Genomic DNA, 13800 nt, shown 5'->3' with positions numbered 1-13800 from the left:
ACCTATCTGCAAGATAGGAAGCAAACCAAGACAGGGCAGTCCCAGAAATGCCCATCTCAGCCAAGGTGGAGAGGAGTAGTTTTGGTTGACCGTGTCAAATGCTGCAGACAGTTCTAGTAGGATCAGGACAGAGGAGAGGCGTGAGGCTCTTGCAGTAGCGAGTGCCTCCATCACAGCCAGGAGAGCAGTCTCTGTTGAGTGCCTGGATCAGAAGCCAGAATGGAGAGGGTCTAGCAGGTTGTTTTGATGGAGAAAAGAGGTTAGTTGTTTAAGCACTGCTCGCTCAAGGGTTTTGGACAAAAAAGGTGGAAGCGATACAGGTCGATAATTCATTACATCAGAGGGGTCTGAGGTGGGTTTCTTGAGGAGTGGGGTAAAGCAAGCCATCTTGAGGAGTGGGGTAAAGCGAACCATCTTAAAATCGGAGGGAACATGACCAGAGGCAAGGGAGGTATTAACAATACTGACAGTGGAAAACATGCTGTTTCATTGGCTATTTTCTTAAACTACTGGAAACCTGTTTGATAATAAATGGGGCCACAAACCATTCACTCACACACTCATACCTATGGGAAATTTATCTTCAATTAGCCTACCTGCATATTTTTGGACTGTGGGAGGGAACCCACGTGGACACGAGGAGAACATGCAAACTCCACACAGAAAGGCCCAGGCCAGACTCAGGGCCTTCTTGTTGTGAGGTGACAGTGCTACCCACTGGACCACCGTGTTGCCCCCGGAGAGAGTTTATGACACAATAAAATGCCATCATAAGCAGTCATTGGTAAAACGTTTTTCCAGCCTACCTGCTGGTGCCTATGGAATGGTATTTATCACTAGCTTAAAGCCAAAACATTTCACCATGTCAGTTTAACATTGCTCAACACAATTTTACAGTTCCTAACATACAACACAGGGTTGCAGCACAGTAATTCTTTGAACATCACGTTTTATGATATTCTTTGAACAGGGTTTTGTTTGTTTGTTTCTTATTTCATTGTCTTACACCCTTTTAGGGTGCCCAGCCCCTATGAGCTTACAAGACACTACTTGTTATATACATGTGATCAAATACATGGAAGTGCGGATTTATCAAAGAGCACAAATATGGAACGTGCCATTTAAGAACAAACAGGTTACCAGTAGTTTAAGAAAATAGCCAATTAAACAGTGTTTTCCACCATCAGTGTAATAAGTGCCATCACAAAATACTTGGCTGATTCATTTTAAAACCATTTTAAAATTTATGCATGTCTTATAAAACACACAAAGCAATTTGTGAAAATATTACAAACAGATATAATTTGAAATCTCACCAGAGGTCTAAGAAATTGTCATTATTATCTTTTCATTGAACATCTTTGCATCTTCTCTAGACACGTTAGTTTAAGAATCTGAACTTATTTAATTCTGTGGGAGTTACAGTGACTCACCAAGGTCAAGGTCAAATCTAAAGTTCAGCTTTTCCATTATCAGTGAGAAGTGTGGTGTTGCCCTGTCCTCTATTGCAGCATCTCCAGTTTAGAGTACAGTAAGCAAACGCAAAGGAAAGAGATTCAGTATCAGGCTATGGCTGCAGAGAGAGAGAGTCAAATTTTACTGCAATACTGATTGATTTACTTTTACCTACCCTTAAGGCTTTTGGTGAAGGGACTTGTCCTTGTCCAGTCAATATATTGCCATTTATAAAAGAACATTTCACGTGCACAATCCTTCTCATCACTATTTAGATCAAGCATAAGAACTAACTCTGGCCTGTCCTCAGCATTCTTTATAACATGTCTCTGATACATCCGGGCTGCTGTTTTCAGAACAGGTTCTGTCTTCCTCTCTGAAAACATCAACAAATATTAACAATGAAAACATATTTCATCAAAGGGACTGCTTCATGCTGAAATCAGTGAGATGATGAATCTCATGACACCACCTGTCATTGGTTTGGCTCTGAAAATGTGCAGAAGAATGCAGAGAATGGTGCTGCTGTGTGATGAGGCTCGGATGGAGACACCTTCAATGGCCGGCTCTGCTGATGGGCAGTGACTGGCTGAGGAGCCACTAGGCCCTGATGTTGAGGCCCTGTCCTGCCCTTCAGCGTGGCTCTCTGACCCTGCTGCTGCTCTTACTTCCTGTCTTAAACTGCCACTGTCATCAGACCTCACTCTGTCTCTCTCATACAACCCAATGTGCCCACTGACAGCACATTAAAAGCTCTGACATTTTCACAAGATGTGGACATTTCATGTTCACTTGTGTTAAATTGAAATACCATTCCAAGATATTTATTCCTTTTAAAATAGAATAGCCATCAAAAACATTAGAGTAGTATCAAGGGCCACTTACTTTTCACATACCTCAACTTGTATTACTTGTAATACTGCTGGTCTTGTATTTCTGACAGGCAGTATTTCTGAGTCCAGTAAAAGCGTTCTGTCAGTATTCCAGATGATACAGACACTCTCGAGACTCTGGAACATCATGGAAATTAAAAATAACAATTTTAAAAAATGCTTGTGCATGGAAAACTTTAGAGAGAGAGGAAGGAAAAGGAGAAGGTGATGACACATAGTTCGAATGATTTTTTTTTAGGGTAACCAACAATATTAATAAGAGTATTTGGGAGAGATAGATATGATAAATATGGTAAATGTCACGTAACTGGTAGGGAGGACCCAAACGCAGAGTAAGGAGAGACAAACTCAAAAAGGGAAAATTAACAAAGACTTTACTAACAAAAAGGCAAACACAAACAGGGAACAGAAAAGGCCACGAAGGGCAAAACAACAAACTCAAAAAATTCTTAAGAACAAAAAAACACAGAACAGAACACAGGCAGGCAGGGTACAGGCATGTGGAACACACAGGCAAACACATAAAAGAAACGCAAGAAGATACATACAGGTCAGGAACAAGCACAAGTCGGAAACAAACACAAGGAACCAGCACCCGAGTCAAGGGGACAAAGAACTTAAATAGACAGGGGTAACAAGACACAGGTGAACTCAAAGAACAATCAAACCAGAGGGAAGGGAAAACGAGAGGCAGGTGGGGACGATGATTAAATAACGAGACAATAATAAAATAATTGAAAGCAATAATACAATTAACCAACAGGGGAACGAGCAGGACACAAAACAGAAGTGCCACCATCTGGCGGCCCAACAGGGAAAAACAGAGACAGAAACACAGAACCATGACAGTAAATGTGTATTACAAAGCCTACATCACCTTAATCTTAAGTACAGTTTTAAAAAGCACTTAACAGAACAGGTATTACGGTATAAACGTTTATCAACCTTCTAATCTATATCCTTCTGGAGCAGCCTTATGTACATAAAACTGCCCAATCATGACACTCGCTTGAGAGGTGCTCAGGGGAATAGCCTTCATTTGGACTTCATCTGTGAAATATAGAAGATGATCTGAAAACTCCTGCAGAGTGCAGTATTGGTCTGAAACAAAGACAAGAGAACAATATTCATGAGAAACATCTTAATTTTGGATTTGGAGGCAGGGTAATATCAAAATTGACAATGTATATTTTTTTAATATTCCTGTTTCTATTTTCATCACTCAGCTAAAATTAATGTATGGCGAGTGAAACAGTGTGTGTAAGGTTAAGGGAGAATTTAAAAAGCAACGATAAAAGCTGAAAATACCAGCAACGTAGATTTACAGTATTTGTGCACCCTCACTGGTGCTAAAGAAGGGCAAGTGCGTATATGGGGGGGAAATTTAAATTCTAATGTAGAATTACACAGACATTTTACATATTGCATGTTCATTTGAATTTTGCCTGCAACATGCTTCCATAGTGAGTGTGCACTATACACTAGCTTCTTCATTGGACTCAGAAAGAACAAAGAAAAAGAGGCACACTGAATCCTGCGCGAATAACAGAAGTTGCATGACTGACTGTTTCCAGAAATATTCCGGCGTGTGACCCGACAACCAAGCTTATGAACATAGTCTGAAGAATAGCTTGGTGGGAGGTTTATTTATCTACGAAAAACGGCCATGTCCACTTGCATTGGATAGGAAGGGGGAATGCTGGAACATCTCTGGGCTCATGATTTACATGCTGAAAGGCAAGAAGCACAAAAGAGAGAAAAGAAAAGCAAGGACCTGCAAAGCACACAAATAAGGTACTATCAGAGCGGGGCAAATCAGGGACAAAGAGGAAGAGGGAAAGCTCAAAATGGAGGACAGAGACGACGGGGTACCGCAAACGCAGTGATCTGTTATGAGTGTTATGACTCACCATAACTTTCTGACCCAGCCTTTGCTTACTGTGTGAACTGGACTTAACGTGATCGTGGCTATGAATGACTGTTACATAATGACTATTGTACCTTATCAGTGTGCCACCGACCAGGACACATTGCGAGAAACTGCCCAAATAAACTAGAATCAGGACGATGGTCAACGCCATCACCCCAAGATGTGACGGTGACACAACCTGGGGGGCCAGGGCCATATTACACATAGGAAAAGGCAGAGGTTGAAGAAGATCACACAGCACGCACACATACTCATGTGAGCATGGGAACCGCTTCTCACATAAACCAACTAGGTTGCATTGTATGGCATTACATTCTGACACAGGCAGAGATCCAGCATTCGAGAAGGCTTGAGATAGCCCCTCTTGTCAAGAAGCCACCGAGGGAGTAAGTGGTTTGCATGTGTCACTGGAATCAGCTGAAATTATTGCTGCTGCAACTGAGGCACTTAGCTTGAGTTAGCCTCGTAGCCTTTTCCCCTCTGACTGTTCATGTACCGCATGCAGTGCACTCGATTCTTCTGTAGGCACATCTCACCCCCGCACGCACCTTACATTACAGCAATGTTTTGACTAATGTGCCTCAAGCCACTTTGTTCTGTCCTTAACCCTGCCACTCTGCTCCCCACAGCTGACGATGATGAACTTCATTCCTGTGAGGCTCTGATTGATGCTTACACTAAGCCCCATCTTCACCTTTCTGATGTGCCCTTGCCTAATTCTGACTTGATCCTTTTTTTCAGCTCATTGCAGTCCCACCACGGGATCCCCCTTGTTTCCTGTGCTGTATTTAGTTATTTCTCCACAGCAGAGAGCGCTCATTTATCCTCTCACCTCTCCGCACAGGCTGCAGAACTCTTTGCTCCCTCCCGAGCTTGCCTTATAGCAGAAGGAAAATCCCTCACTGTATACACTGATTCTCGCGACGCTTTAGGTGTGTGTCATTATTTTGGTGTCATGACTCTTAGGCAGCAGTGTAATTTTCTTACTTCCACAGGAAAACCCATCTCTCAGGCCAAGTTAGCCTGAAACCTGCTCTCAGCCCTTCTGAAACCCTCTTTGATTACAAATGTCAGGCTCACACCTCCTCCACTGATTTTGTTTCCCTAGGTAATGCTCATGCTGATCCTAACTTCTTAATTCTCCCGTGTTGGTAATGTCCTTGGTGCCTGTAAATGATCTTAACCTTTTCTCAGTACAGGATATACAGGTTTTCTGGTCCTCTGCAGACCCTTGTGAAATCTGGACGTGGGCCTGCCATTGCTCAAAGACTCCTTCTGGTTTATGGACTGATTCACAACAGCACCCCGCTCTGCCCAGGTCAGCCTTTCCTTTTCTGGGGTAACTGTCACATTCCTCCCATCATGTGTCAAAAAAGGGGGATGGATTGACTACATAAACCGTTATTATTATGCTCCCAGATTTTCGACTTATGCACAAAATTTAGGCGAAAAATGCATTATACGTCTCACCAACAATGTTGGAAGAGGGACAGTAATGCCCCAATCTGCTCACCTGAGACCAGAAGGACCCTTTGAGCATTTAATGATGGATTTTATTGAATTAACCCCATGCCAGAGTTACAAATATTGTCTTGTTGTTGTAGATATGTTCTCCAAATGGGTTGAATGTTGTCCTTGAAAACAGGCTACTGTCATTGCTGAGAGACATTATTCCTAGATGGGGACTTCCATCTAAACTGTCTAGTGATAATGGGACTAACTTGTTAATATGGTAGTTCAGCATCTGTCTGCAGATCGATGTGTGGACATATTGTGCTTACCACCCTGCGAGTGGAGGCGCTGTAGAAAGGGCCAACGGGACGCTAAAGAATAAGCTCGCAGTGTTGATGGCAGAAAGCGGACTGTCATGAGTACAAGTGCTACCGTTGGCTCAGATGCATATGAGGGGAAGAACACACTGCACAACCGGAATGTCCTCTCATGATTTTCACAGGGTGACCAATGTGGATGGTGAACGCACCGTTTCCCCAGAATAGATGAACTCTGCAAGGATGTGAAGAAGCTATGGGAGATTACTGTATGGAATTAAACAATGTGTTGAAAGGTATTTATGCAGAACCCAAGGACCTGAACCCTGGACAGATGCCCAGTGCGGGTTGCAGCCTGGAGACTGGGTGGTGATAAAGGACCTCAGATGAAAACATTGGCACCAACCCCACTGGACAGGACTGTGTCAGGTGCTGTTGACCACTCCGACGGCGCTGAAAGTCACCGGACGATTTGTGGGTACACGCCTCTCGCTGCCGAAAGGTCACCATCCCTGAGGATCAACCGAGATGAAGACCCTAACAAGGACCACAGGAGGGGTCCTGGGCTTAATAGCTCCAGCTCTGTTCCTGTTCCCCGTAGTCCCACAGCAGGACTTAAAAGGACAGCCGCTCCCCACCATCCTTGGAACACGCTCATCACTCACACCAGGGCCATAACGCTTATATGATGTTGGCTCTTGAAGCTGCTAGAGCCGGCAACACAAGCTCTTGATGGGTGTGCGTTCACATGCCCCACTCCTGTAAATTTGGGGTTCCAATGACTGCTTTACCGTTCAATATGTCCAATATGATGGGATTACATCGGTGGTTTAAAGGAGGAGTTGGGAAAATACCACATGCACACCAGATTCGACCCCACCAATCTGTTCTTGCATTAATAATAGCCTGGCAAGCTGCTCCTCCGGACACTTGAACAAAACCCATTTTACAGGATTTTTTCCACGTCAATATAAACAGATCCACCAGCTACCATTTATAATGTTAACTGGGAAAATAAATGGAACCTACTTCTTAAATCATACCAGGGAAAAACAATATAATGGGATATAGTAAATGTATTGAAACAGCTGTATGGGCCCAAACAAAAGCACAGGCAAACATATTATAATAGGCAATAGATACTCTGTTCCTGTATGGAACCATACACAGGACGATCTGCCAAATGTATCATGGTGGGTGTGTGGAGTGTGGCACCGTACTGGGTGTGACGGTGCAGGCGGGGCGGCACAGAAATACACAGACCGGAGGTTTGGGGAAAAATAGCCCAACAGGGCTCTTTAATTAAACAAAAATTAAGCACACAAATCAAAGCCGTACTCAACAACAAAAGTTTCTTCTTTAAATTAAAGTAAAGTAACTGAAATTAAGGTAATGATGACCAGGAGACCGCTGAGGGGATCCCTCTTTAAAGCAGGAAGAGGGATGTGATCCCGTGTCTCCGCTGGCTTCTGCAAAAAAGTAAAAAGTTACAAGATATTTAGCCACTCTGCTGTAGCCCAAAAACCCCCTCCGCTCAAGGGAGACAAAGGCCTCCTCTTAAGCTCCCAGCTCATTTCCCTGGAGTAGCGGCAGCTGTGTGGCCTCATTGACTTCAGGTGTGTTGAGTGCCAATGAGGGAGTTGGGGAATTTCCAGGTTGCCGCTCTCCAGGGTCCTGTGGCTGGGCTTCACAGAGTGGCGCTGTCCTGGGGCCTGAACAGCGGGCCTGGTGGTAGGTTTGAGCTGATGCATATCAGGCTGGGAGGGGCACTGCGGGGGCATGCCCCGATCCACGCCACAGGAGATAAACCCTGCCTTGGTTGCCTGAGCCATGGTGTTTGTTATTTGGCATATGTTCTTCCCCATGTAACAGTGCATACAAATTGCTCATTCCAGGGAATTACTGAAACTGAGCAATTCTTGGCAATAGCAATTCCATTGTATGGTATGGGGAAATTAGCCAGGGAGATGATAAATATGGCAAGTACCGTGAAAAAATTAGGAAATGATACGGCCAAAGCTTTATCTACTCTTTCTGTTGAATTAATGCCACTACAGCCAACGACTATGAAAAACCGAATGACTCTAGATATGGGCTTAGCCGAAAAGGGTGGTATGAGTGCTATGGTGGGACAAGCCTGCTGCACATATGTGCCTAACAACAACATAACTATTAATAATCTAACCAAACATATTAGAGCAGAAGGAGCGCAATTTCACAATTACCACAATCTTGGATCTTGGGGAGCTATAGTAAAATGGTTATTACCTTTATTCGTTGTTTTAATACTATGCCTTATTGGATTCATTTGCATATGCACCTGTATGAAATGCTTGATTAAGGATTCTGCTTGCACAACAAGAAAAAAGGATGATGATGATGATGATGAAGAATGCATTGGTGTTATTTTAGAAATGTCATTTGCAAATGAAGAAACTGTAGTGTGAAATGAGAGGGTTAAGAGCTAAAATTGATAATTGTGGCCTACTAGGAAAAGAAATAGAAAGAGTGTATGTCTAACACTGATATTTTTGATAATCTGTGTTGTTTCAAAAGTAACAAAAGGGTTGAGAGTGGGAGAAAATGTTCTGGGCCGCTTTTTTTATCCATTTAAATATGCTTGGCTATTGAGAATGTAATAAGTTGCTGACTCTCACAAGCTGAAAGTAGAAGGCTGCCCGACTCCCTCAGACGAGGGAGGGTAGAACATGGATGGACAGGAAAGGATAAGATTGCCATGTTACATAGAGGAATTTGCCATTTACTGATAAGAAGGGAATGTCTCTTCCCCTCCTAGCATGGTGTGAAAGAGTTAGTTGAGATTCTTTCCGAGCTCCTATGAAGAGGTGTTTGAACTGTTTCTCCTATTTGATCAAATATAATAAAGAGTGATTCTGTGTGACACTCTGAAGTACAGTCTCTCTTCCTTTAGTATCTGTGAGATTTCCATGACACTTGTACTGAAAAGGTAATGATTAATTTGTGTATTTTTTTGGTTGAACAAAAGTTAACACCCAGAGAGGCGTGTTAACTGCTCAAAAACAGTAACGTTTACTTGACATTGTTTGGGAACAACTTTTGAAAACATTGTCTCTGAGACATCCAGTGTTTAATTGTTGTTTCCTGATCTAGTTTCGCACTGCTGTGGTTATGAATTCCAAATTACGGTTACAGTTCAGTGCAGGTGCCACCATACCCAAGAGCCATAGTCTCTGACCATACCGCCAAACTGCATGTACTTAGAGAATCGAGCGCACACTCCTATAATGAGCTCTGCTTGTGCAGACAGCACATGCAGAACTCATTATAAATTAACACAAATACAAATCAAATTTTACATTCACCCTTCAATGAATTTTAGTTACAAATCTCAACTGAAAGATATGAATGATTTTGGCAGCTATCTGACGGTGCGCTCAGCGAGTTGCAGGAAGTCGATTCATTCTCAGTGTAGCTGAGCGACGCCCAGCAACAGGAGCAACTGGGCAACTGAGCAACCAAAGTTGCCTGAAAAATGTTGTCCACAGTTCACCTTTTCACAGGCATGACCCGTCAACAGCCAATCAGACTTTCGGGCTTCCTATTTCTCTAACCAATAAGATACCATTTTGCAAATTGTTGTTCGGCTCAGTGAGGAAAAATGGACAAATTATGGTGCAACTGCAACTGGTGTTATACAGTGTTTTTTAAAAAAAGAGTACAGGGATAAGAGTCTGAAATTATGCCTGGACGGCAGTTTCATAATATAATGTCTATAATGAATTGCATTAATGTGTGAAGCTGTATGATTCCCAGTCTTCTCAGAGTCTTATAATGTGTGAAGCTGTATGATTCCAGTCTTCACAGAGTCTTATAATGTATGAAGCTGTATAATTCCCAGAGTCTTATAGTGTGTGAAGCTGTATGATTCCCAGAGTCTTAGTTTTATAATGTGTGAAGCGGTATGATTCCAGTCTTTGCAGAGTCTTATAATGTGTGCACCTCTAGGACTAAAAACCCATGCCTTATGACAGATTGTTGTTGTGAGAGTGCGCCTGACTTCAGTTATCCTAGTATTGGAGACATAAGTTCCTCTGAATAAGTCTGCTAAATGCCCAAAAGTTTTATAAACTGCAATGTAAAATGAATTTAGCAGCTGGCATCAGTGGCTCTTATAGAAACTGAGGGAAGCTTGTTCAAACCGAATGGCTGCTATGCTTTCGCAAACAACACAACGGGAAGAAGTCTGTGGTTCTGCCACCGTTCAGAGTGCAGTGTCCACTGCAGGTTTCTATTATCTCAGTCTCATTTCAGCCAGAACAGGACTGTGTCAGTCTGTGGGATCAGCTTTTTCCAGATGCTGTACAGCTGCACTGAGCTCTAAATCATCTGGATGGCTCATCCTGTTCATGGAGCCAAGGGCATCCAGCCATCCTCATGTCATAAAGACGGGAGAATCTGCCTAACAACTACTTAACAAATTATGTATTTAAGAAACAATTCAAGCATTAAATCAAATCCTTTGACCAAAATTTAAAATGCAACCAAAATCATGCAAAAGGCAGTGTATTGGTCTTGTCTTACTTCTGAAGAGCAGAATATAGGAAAGTCAAAAGGGTTTCATTTACAGAAGGTGGAGATTAACTCAAACGGTTTCCAAAAAAGAAAAGCCAGACATAGCAGGTTTTGGAAAGGGGGATGATGGCTGCGTTTTGGAAAGCCAGTAGATAAAAAAATAGGTGAATGTTCTAATGAGATCTCATTTACTGATCTCATTAATGTAACCTAAGCCAGGCCTACGCAGCTCCAGGTCCTGCAGGCCACACTGTCTGCAAGTATTTCCTTTAGCCATGCACTACAGCACCAGATTTCCCTAATTATTTCACCTCCTTGGTTCCGGTGCTGTAGTACATGGAGCAAATACCTGCAGACACTGTAGCCCACGGGACCTGGTGTAGAGTAGCACTGAGCTAAGCAGGACAACCACAGAATGAAAATCGCCTAAAAACAAGCCTGCTGTTTTAAGCAAGTAAACAAAATTGATTTTCACATCCGTTTCAAAGTCATGAAATGTTTCACGGTTCTAAACTGGCTGAGGTTCTGCTGCACTAGGGGGTGGGTATTGACTTTATGGTGAGCATTGGCTGGGGGCCGGCATTGACTGGGAGGCGGGCATTGGCTGGGGGGTGGGGATTGACTGGGAGGTGGGCATTGGCTGGTGGATGGGCATTGGCTGGTGGGTGGGCATTGTTTGGGGGGCGGGCATTGACTGGGGGGCAGGCATTGGCTGGTGGATGGGCATTGGCTGGGGGGCGGGCATTGGCAGAATGCAGGTAGGGTTGGGGGTTTGTGTGATGCATGTCCGTTTGTCCATCCTGCTGCTTGACAGGTCTCTGCTCCAGCAGCTTCAGAAGCTCCAGGTTCTGGTGGCTGGGAAGGTGCCTCAGTTGTGCAAGATGGCCTCCACTCAGACTGGCACCTGTCTGATGGTAAGCAGCCATCCAGAGCTTTCTGCTGTGTGCAATGAGACAGACTCGCTAACACATAGACACACACACTCCTGCACATCCTCTCTGTATACATGTCCAAATACCCACATACATGCACCCACACACTGATGCACATCCTCTCTGTATACATGTGCAAATACCCACATACACACACCCACACACTGATGCACACCCTCTCTCTCTCACATATACACACACATATCACACATATACATTTGCAAATTGTCACATCTAAAATCTTTGATACAGGGCCAACTCATCAAACTCAGATGTGAAATAAAATATTAGTGGGCTCATTATTTCCATTTTACTTGGCTGTCAGCATGAGGACATGCTGTGACTGTGTACTGCGTACTGTGGCCATGGGAACAGTGCCATCTATAGGCTGTCCTGTGAGATGCCTTCAGCCTGAATCTCCCTGTATATGTTCATCCCTGCCAGGTGGTGGCGCTGTGTTTCTTGCTGGTGCTGGGCTCCATTATGCCCTGTCTGCCCGAGTTCTCCTCTGTGACCCACACAGTGAAATCCTCCCCACTCCTGTCGGCTGAAGTCTACACCGCCACTTAAAGTACGTCTGTGCTTCACGGCTTACAGCCCACAGGGCCTGCATTCGGTCTCCAACAGTGGGCCCATCTGCATGTGTCTGGCTGGATCAGGCCCTGCCTGTCTGGCTGAATCATGCCCTGTGTGTCTGGCTGAATCAGGCCCTACATGTCTGGCTGAATCAGATCCTACATGTCTGGTTGAATCAGGCCCTGCGTGTCTGGCTGAATCAGGCCCTACATGTCTGGCTGAATCAGACCCTGCATGTCTGGCTGAATCAGATCCTACATGTTTGGCTGAATCAGGCCCTGTGTGTTTGGCTGAATCAGGCCCTGCGTGTTTGGCTGAATCAGGCCCTGCGTGTCTGGCTGAATCAGACCCTGCGTGTCTGGTTGAATCAGACCCTGCGTGTCTGGCTGAATCAGGCCCTACGTGTCTGGCTGAATCAGGCCCTGTCTGTCTGGCTGAATCAGGCCCTACGTGTCTGGCTGAATCAGACCCTGTGTGTCTGGCTGAATCAGGCCCTGGACCATTTTTCATATTCATGTGTTTGAAATATGTATTTGCATATATCCATTTGGCATAATTCTCTGTGCCACCTGCAAGGCAAGATACAACTCCATCATTTTGATTACAGTTATAGGTACATGGACTGTAGGGAATGGCATGGTTTGATTATAGTTATAGATACATGGACTGAAGGGATTGGCATGGTTTGATTATAGTTATAGGTACATGGACTGTAGGGATTGGCATGGCTTGATTATAGTTATAGGCACATGGACTGTAGGGATTAGCATGGTTTGATTATAGTTATAGGTACATGGATTGTAGGGGTTGGCATGGTTTGATTATAATTATAGGCACATGGATTGTAGGGGTTGGCATGGTTTGATTATAGTTATAGGTACATGGATTGTAGGGGTTGGCATGGTTTGATTATAATTATAGGTACATGGACTGTACGGGTTGGCATGGTTTTTTTATAGTTATAGGCACATGGACTGTAGGGATTAGCATGGTTTGATTATAGTTATAGGTACGTGGACTGTAGGGATTGGCATGGGTTTGAGCAATACTCTAATTTACTGCTGTGGCCATTAGCAGTCGTGTTTATCCAGAGTGACACACAGTGCAAATGCAAGTGCAAAGACCAGGGTTGGGTGCAGTAGTTCCCTAGAGGGGGATGTTAATCCCAAGAAAGGCAGTAAGTGTAGGAAGTGTACAGTGGAATGCAAAGGCGTTTACCCCCAGCCATGTTGTTTAAACAATCAAATTCATTATAGAGAAGCCAATGGAGCCCTTTGCCAGCAGTATATTATAGTGAAACTGTAAAAAGTGGGCAGCCTCAGAGTGTATGACTGAACTAACACAGGAAGTGTTGTGGTAATCAATTGAAGCTTTTGGGATATATTCCTGCTTCGTATTTCCCTAGAGGTTCCATTTGTGTCTAAGTCTGTGTTGGTCATAATGGTTTAACTTTTTCAGATGAAAAAAAGGTTTTAAGGTATTAAGGTTCTCTGTCCAATAAATTCAGCATTATTGATGTACATTCCCCCCAGTAGCCTAATGCAGCTATCGTCGCTAAGAATGAGAGTCCATTCCAATGTCATTCACATTTAGAGTTTTTTACATGCGGAAATGAAAATGACTGAGCTGCATTTAACTCCCCCTGTTGATGATGTTTTGTCACTGCAGTTCGCTCTCGTACCCTCCTCTTC

Source organism: Anguilla rostrata, unplaced genomic scaffold (genome assembly GCF_018555375.3).
Source record: "Anguilla rostrata isolate EN2019 unplaced genomic scaffold, ASM1855537v3 scaf0936, whole genome shotgun sequence".
Lineage (NCBI taxonomy): Eukaryota > Metazoa > Chordata > Actinopteri > Anguilliformes > Anguillidae > Anguilla > Anguilla rostrata.
The sequence above is the reverse complement of the archived record's forward strand: the minus strand, read 5'-3'. Positions refer to the sequence as shown.